This window comes from Strongylocentrotus purpuratus, unplaced genomic scaffold, assembly GCF_000002235.5.
Source record: "Strongylocentrotus purpuratus isolate Spur 01 unplaced genomic scaffold, Spur_5.0 spur5_scaffold_12, whole genome shotgun sequence".
NCBI lineage: Eukaryota > Metazoa > Echinodermata > Echinoidea > Camarodonta > Strongylocentrotidae > Strongylocentrotus > Strongylocentrotus purpuratus.
The window spans coordinates 16,777,193-16,783,814 of NW_022145597.1; the positions used below are offsets into that span (position 1 = coordinate 16,777,193).

The 6,622-nt window shown below is 37.8% G+C and overlaps 1 long non-coding RNA gene across 1 annotated transcript; it reads right to left on the bottom strand.

Annotated features, from left to right (window-relative positions):
• Positions 1-425: 425 nt before the first annotated feature.
• On the bottom strand, positions 426-3,022 carry LOC115922866. Its single transcript, XR_004063642.1, has 4 exons — positions 2,913-3,022; positions 2,395-2,597; positions 1,460-1,509; positions 426-526 (listed from the first exon to the last, which is right to left on the bottom strand). It is a non-coding gene; the product is annotated as an uncharacterized LOC115922866 (long non-coding RNA).
• Positions 3,023-6,622: the final 3,600 nt, after the last annotated feature.

The following is a 6,622-nucleotide window of genomic DNA, read 5'->3' on the forward strand; positions in this document are numbered from 1 at the left end:
GATCCTCCGACAGTGTCACCGACAAAATGTCCAGGAACAATTCCTGTTTTTAAATTTGTAAAATGTATAGGGTAAGGGCTTGGGCTGTGACTGCATGGGCCTTAATACGTAAAGTTTAGGATGTGGTCTGTTAACTCTCTCTACTGTACTACAAAAATAACGTAGAAACCATTACATTCAAATTCAAATTCGAATTAAACAGCTAATTCAATTCAAATTCAATTCAACTTTAAATGCAAACTGATGCACTTATTCGAATTAAAAATAAAATTCTAGTTCTAAATCCAATTGATATTCAGATCCAAGTATATGGCCTATGTTCTAGGCTTTAAATCAAGAATTTAGTTCGTGTAACGCTATAATTGATCACCTATATTTCACTGTCGAGTGAGAGGTCTACATGTCTTAAAAGAATAATGACAATACCTCAAATTGTAGAAGCACTGCGAAACTGGTGGTATGGTTACACGCGCAGGTGACAACACTCGCGTTGGAGGTTTGAACGTAGCAGCCAAAACGAGACCATCTAGAGAATTTTTTGTTTTTTAGAGAGCAAAAAAAGAATGTGTCAAAAATGTATGTGTTTTCTTGCCATCTTAGACCAATTCTACTAAGCGAGTGAAATCCTACCCTGGAGGTTACGTTTACCATAGTTTACCGTTTTGTTAACGCAACTTTCATGACCAATCTGTGTTAGCCTGGCCTGATTTACCTCTCGTAGAATGATACGTGCAATTGAAAAATATATTGTTGATTCATGACAAATTGTCTGATACACAACAGTCGTCCGGGCTTGAATCGTAAAAAAAAAGTGAAAGTCAATTCAAATCTAATTCCTGAAAACGTAAGTAAATTGTTTTTGAAGAATTTTTTCAATTTAAACTGTTCTATGATTCATTACTTCGATTTGAAACGAGTTTTTAAATGATAAACAAACGATATCAGGTAGAAAAATAAAAAAATAAGGAAATCTAAACTTTAAATGCATTCTAAAAGCTTTAGTGTTAAATCAACACTCAAAAGAACTGAAGAGTGAAACAATTTTCAAAATAGTTGATTTAATATATATGATAACATGCTGAATCCAACATTATAATGGTTGAAGCAATCACGGTAAAATCATTAAGCTACCATTTTGATAATGCTTTACTTCACGGCCCTCTCAAACAATAATGTAATATCTAATAAGATAATGACGATAATAATAATGATAATAATATGTTAACCCAGGAAGCCTCATCGATCAGCTTCAATGGTATCTTCCTGGGGGCCCTGAAACTATTATTACCCCAGCGATTACCAGGTACCAGAGTGACAAACGTGGATTAACATCTTGCAGAAAGACGTTAGTGTCGGTCTGAGCTTCAAACCCTCAACCCTTGAATTGAGTGTCAAGTTAATGAACCATACCTCCACAGACAGATAAGGGTGTGGTTGAAAAAAAATTGCGAAATCTTACTTGGACACGTCTTCATCATAATACCGGCAAATTCTCTCCTTGAATCCTCCCTAGAAATGAAATAAAAGATGAACCTTGCACAGATTTGTTGGTTTAGACCATAAGGGTCTATTTTCTGGCCTGCTTTTCCCATTACCAGGGATCCTTTTTTTTGTGTAAATCTAATCATCAATATTAAGTGCCGAAATAGACCATTTTCATAATGCAAACAACTTTATACTGAAGTCCCTCGATACGAATTATTTCATTCACCTGTTACGAATAATTTGTTTTCAATAGTCAGAATGCAAATTTCATATGTTTTTTTTTGCTAGATAGGACGAGCCATAATGTTTGTACTAGAAATAACAAGTAATGTATGCAAATTAAATAATGTACATTGATATACATTTATTCCTAACAGGTGAATGAAATAATTCATATCGAGGCGCTACACACAGGCATATGCATAAATTTAGTTACATTGCGAAAATAGCCTATTCTAGAAATAAATTGCTCCCACCCTATCAAATGTACTGAATTTAGTAGCTTTTACCTTTACTAGAACTTTGCTATTTATAGCAGGCTTAATGAAACAGTGTCCGTGTTGATCCTGAGTCTTGTCTTTTGATGGTGATGTATATTCAAATTTCCAAGTTTACTCACGTTGATATGTACATGCATTTATATATCAACAGATTATCAACCGTTTAATCTAGTCTACTGAATTGAAAGCTATTTGAGCTAGAATTCCAGGCTGAAAAATATACCGAAGAAGAAGAATGGAAAGAAAAGTGTTGGTATGATGTTCACCCACAATTAATCAAATTACTTGTGATATAATATCAATTTCATTTGTATAAAGAAATGTAAATATTACGAAATTAGATTCCCATAACAAAAACAATAAACGTCAAAATAAATACAGACTACACGAAATAACACTTCTCTCTCACCGGTTCGCTGGACGCGAATGTCAGGAGTATTTCTTCATCTTTACCGAGAACGATCTGCACTCCGTGCTCGTCGACGAGGACGATGTCGAGGACAATGGAATTGATGACGAGCTTCGTATCGGTATGATCACCAACGCCTTCAACAGCGTTGTCATTCCGCTCAGCACTGTCACCCGGATCGTAGATAGTGGTGAGGGCGGTCACTGTAACATCAATGACACAGTATGGTATATGTATGTACCCATAATAATTTGCAACATTTATGAAGCGTTTATTACCATGTTTCTAAAGCGCATACAGTAACAAGATAACAGGAATGAAACTAGAGAGAGACAGAGAGGGAGAGGAAGAAAGAGAGAGTTAAAGAGAAGGATAACAAATTTACCAGTGTACTCGCTGATGAGGTAACTGTGTAAACTGATCTATAATTTTGAATAAAATGGCCGGGAAACTCTTCCTGCAATTAGTTTATGAGGGGAAAGAATACAAAAGTATGAAGAAAAACCAGACATTCTTACCTCCGACTGCAAAGGGTTTAGCAAAGGCAACGCTCACTGTCTTGTCGCCTGTCACGGACTTGATCTCAAAGTCGACGGCTTTATCAGCCTCAAAAGTTTTATTTGTGCCTAAAAACGATATAAAGATGATAATGATGGTAATGAGGATAATGATGTTGATAAAAATAGTAGATGTAGTAGTAATAATAGCAATAACAATAAAACAATAATATTAGTAATGATAATGGCAATAATAATAATCATAGCTTATCAATATATGGCATGATTAACAAATTCGCACGCTAAGCGCCTCCCGCTACACTAGTTTTCGTAGTGATCAGTGGTCAAGCCTAAGTTTTTTCTTTTTCGCCGGGTGCTAAAATATGACATCATGTGACGCTATTAAACCGTGGGTTCAATCTTAACCTCCCTTGTGAATTGCAAAAGGATCACATATGGGTTAACCTAGGGTCCAAACCGGTTTAAACCATGGGTTAGATTTAAACCTCCTTTGTGAATTCGGGCCTATGCATATCTGAAAATTATTTGATCTACAGTCATGTGAGAGGATCACAAAGTCGATAATACCACGGGAGATACCCAAGGACAGTGCAGCAGAAACTTAGGTACCTAAATCGTTTTCTTTTTAATCCCATAGCGTATGAGCTTCAGGAGCAATATACATTGCCACTCAGGCACACATGCACAATGACACAGGTAGGACGCAACCTTTTGACGTAGGGGGACGGAGGACTACTTTTAGCACATGATGCTTTATTTGCCTGGCGTAGGACTGTGTCAGTGATTGACGCGGCTTTTGATGCTTCATAATTATGTGAGACTGATATCATATACAAGTGAATGTATAATGAACTGAATTGAATTATTAACACATGCACGAGTTGCGTAAAGGCCCGGTCACACAGAGGGGACGCACGAGGGACGCACGGCCAGCGCATTGGAAATTTGCAATTTGAGCCAGTGCGTTGTCGTTCGCTAGGCGTGCGTCATCATTCGTTACTCGTTCGTCGAGCGCGCTGGACCCACGCTATGCATGCGTCGTCATTCGCTGTGTGCGTCGGGATTTTTTGAGCATGCTCAAAAGTGTGCGCGGAGCTCGACCCATGAATGTACACGCCAAAGGCACGCCAGACATGCGTAGAGCGCGCTAGACGAGCGCCAGACATGCGTGGAGCGCGCTAGACCAGCGCCAGACATACGCGGAGCACACGCCCTGTATACGCACAGCACGCTAGCTACACGCCGTGAATTTTGTGTCAGCTCGCTAGCATTTCCAAAATTATGACAAAAGTTAGGCACACGGCCTTTTCCGATTTCCAATGCGCTGGCCGTGCGTCGTAGAACGCTGTGTATGCGTGGAACATTCGTCCAGCGCGCTAGCAACACGCTGTGCATTCATGGAAGTTGTTATCATGTGCGCTCTGTGTACGGTCTGTATGCGCACTGTATGCGCCCTGTATGCGCCCTGTATGCGCTCAGCGCGCTAGCAAGGCGCTATGCATTTGGTATCAGCTCGCTGTAGCTTCGACAAAAGTTGGGCGCACGACAACGCACTGGCCAAAATTGCAAATTTCCAATGCGCTGGCCGTGCGTTCCCCATGCGTCCCCTCTGTGTGACCGGGCCTTAAGCAAGCAATGACGGATTACGTAATCCGAACAAGAGTCTATAAGGTAAACAAAATGATATTTGAAAAACCCTTGAGTTGATTTTCAAAGGCCTTTGTGATCGTGTTACGTTTACAGTCTTTTTTTCTATAGCACCTTCTCCCTACTTTCTACTCTTCTCCCCCCCCCCGTTTTCTTTAAATGATTAAATTTTCTGATTTATAATTTCAAATAAAATGGGAAATTCTTTCTGCAATTTTTTTTATGAGGGGAAAGAATGCAAAATTATAAATAGCAAACAAAACATTCTTACCTCCAACCGCAAAGCGTTTAGCAAAGGCAACGCTCACTCTCTTGTCGCCTTTAACGGACTTGGTCTTATTTGAGCCTAAATAATGATACAACGATGACGATGATGGTAATGCGGATTCATATGATAGCAGTAGTAGTAGTAGTAGTAGTAGTAGTAGTAGTAGTAATAATGATTAATTAATAACAATGATAATACTAGAACTGCAATTGTAAACAGAACGATATGCATGCATTGACGCCCGTGTTCCTACGTGTTAAACAAAAGAACTTCTCTCGGACTATCCAGAGCAATGTGTAAGAAGTCTGTAGCATCAAGGATAGTGGAGATACGAAGGAAAAAGAAAGGCCTTAAAACGGACCAGAAACGGGCAAATCGGCGCTGGACGGTCATGCATGAGTTATGTCGGAAAACGGAGAGTCAGGTGACCTATTTTGGATGAAGGAGAATACTCCTACGAAATTTGACAGGAATCGGGCTGGAGAAAGGACCTAGATAGGAATAACAAGCACTGCGTACAAAACGAATGACATTGTTGGCATAAGATAAAACGTGAACAAGAACAAGTAATTGATATCGATGGGAAGATTTTGCTTTCACCCTAACATCAGAAACAATTTAAAGTTTCATTTTGAATAAAGTTCTTAATTTTGAAATCTTCTTGACCAATTTCATTTTTTTCCTAATCCAAAGAAAAAAAAATCAATATATACCTTCTTGTACGACGCTTAGAGTAAAAGAACAGTTTATGTTAGTCATTCCATTATTATCAGTCACAGTGTAGGTAACTGTGATTGGGTTGTCAACAGAGACTTCAACTCCAGGCTGATGGTCAGAGACAATGGATTGAATCCCAGCTGCATCAGTAGCCGTTGGTGGTGTCCATGTGAAGTTATTGGTAGTAGTGCCAACATAAGCTGTTAATGTTTGGTCTTCGGGACAGGAGTAAACTTCTGGTGGGATGGCTTCGACTGGAAGATCAAAGAAAACAATTTCGGAACTTTTTGATTTGCTATCTATGGCTAACACCTGTTATTTGACCGTTTGTTAAAATCGGGTTTAATTCAAAGTCTTTTAAGATATCATACCAATTTCAAGCCCAAGTCCACTCCAAAAATAATTTACTTTCAATAGAAGCAGAAAAAACAGACTAACCAATAAAAAAAAGTCTGAGCAAAATCGGATAAGTAATAAGAAAGCTATGAATTTTTAATGACATTAAAACCTTGAAAATCACTAGACAAATTGGCAACTCACTCATGAGTCTGTGACGTCATGTCCTCACTATCCACTAATTAATTTCTTTATATTGATTATATAAATTTCCTATTTTCTCCTTAAGAATCTCATTTCTTCACACCAGCATCCAAGTTAGATTAATAGTCATATGTTTTTGTGTGGATGCACTAACACAGAGTAATTTTTTCCAGTTAAATCATGAAAAATGTGAATTTTGATAAAATATTTATATAAAAACCAATAATTATGAATATACAATATTCAGAAAATAGTATAAATTCTTCAAAGTTCATAAAAGATTTTGTTAAAATGTCATGAACGCAATATGATACAAATCATATAACCTGGGCAAAGGCATGGGTAAATCAAGCTTTGGGGAATAAAAAGGGAAATTAATGGGATTAAACCATATAGAGCAATTGATAAATAACGAGGACATGACGTCACAAAATGATAACCATCTTGGCAACTTGTGTTGTGATTCTCATTGTTCCATAGTTTTACATACTTTTTCAAAAATATAAAACTTTCTTATTAGTTATCCGATTTTGCTCAA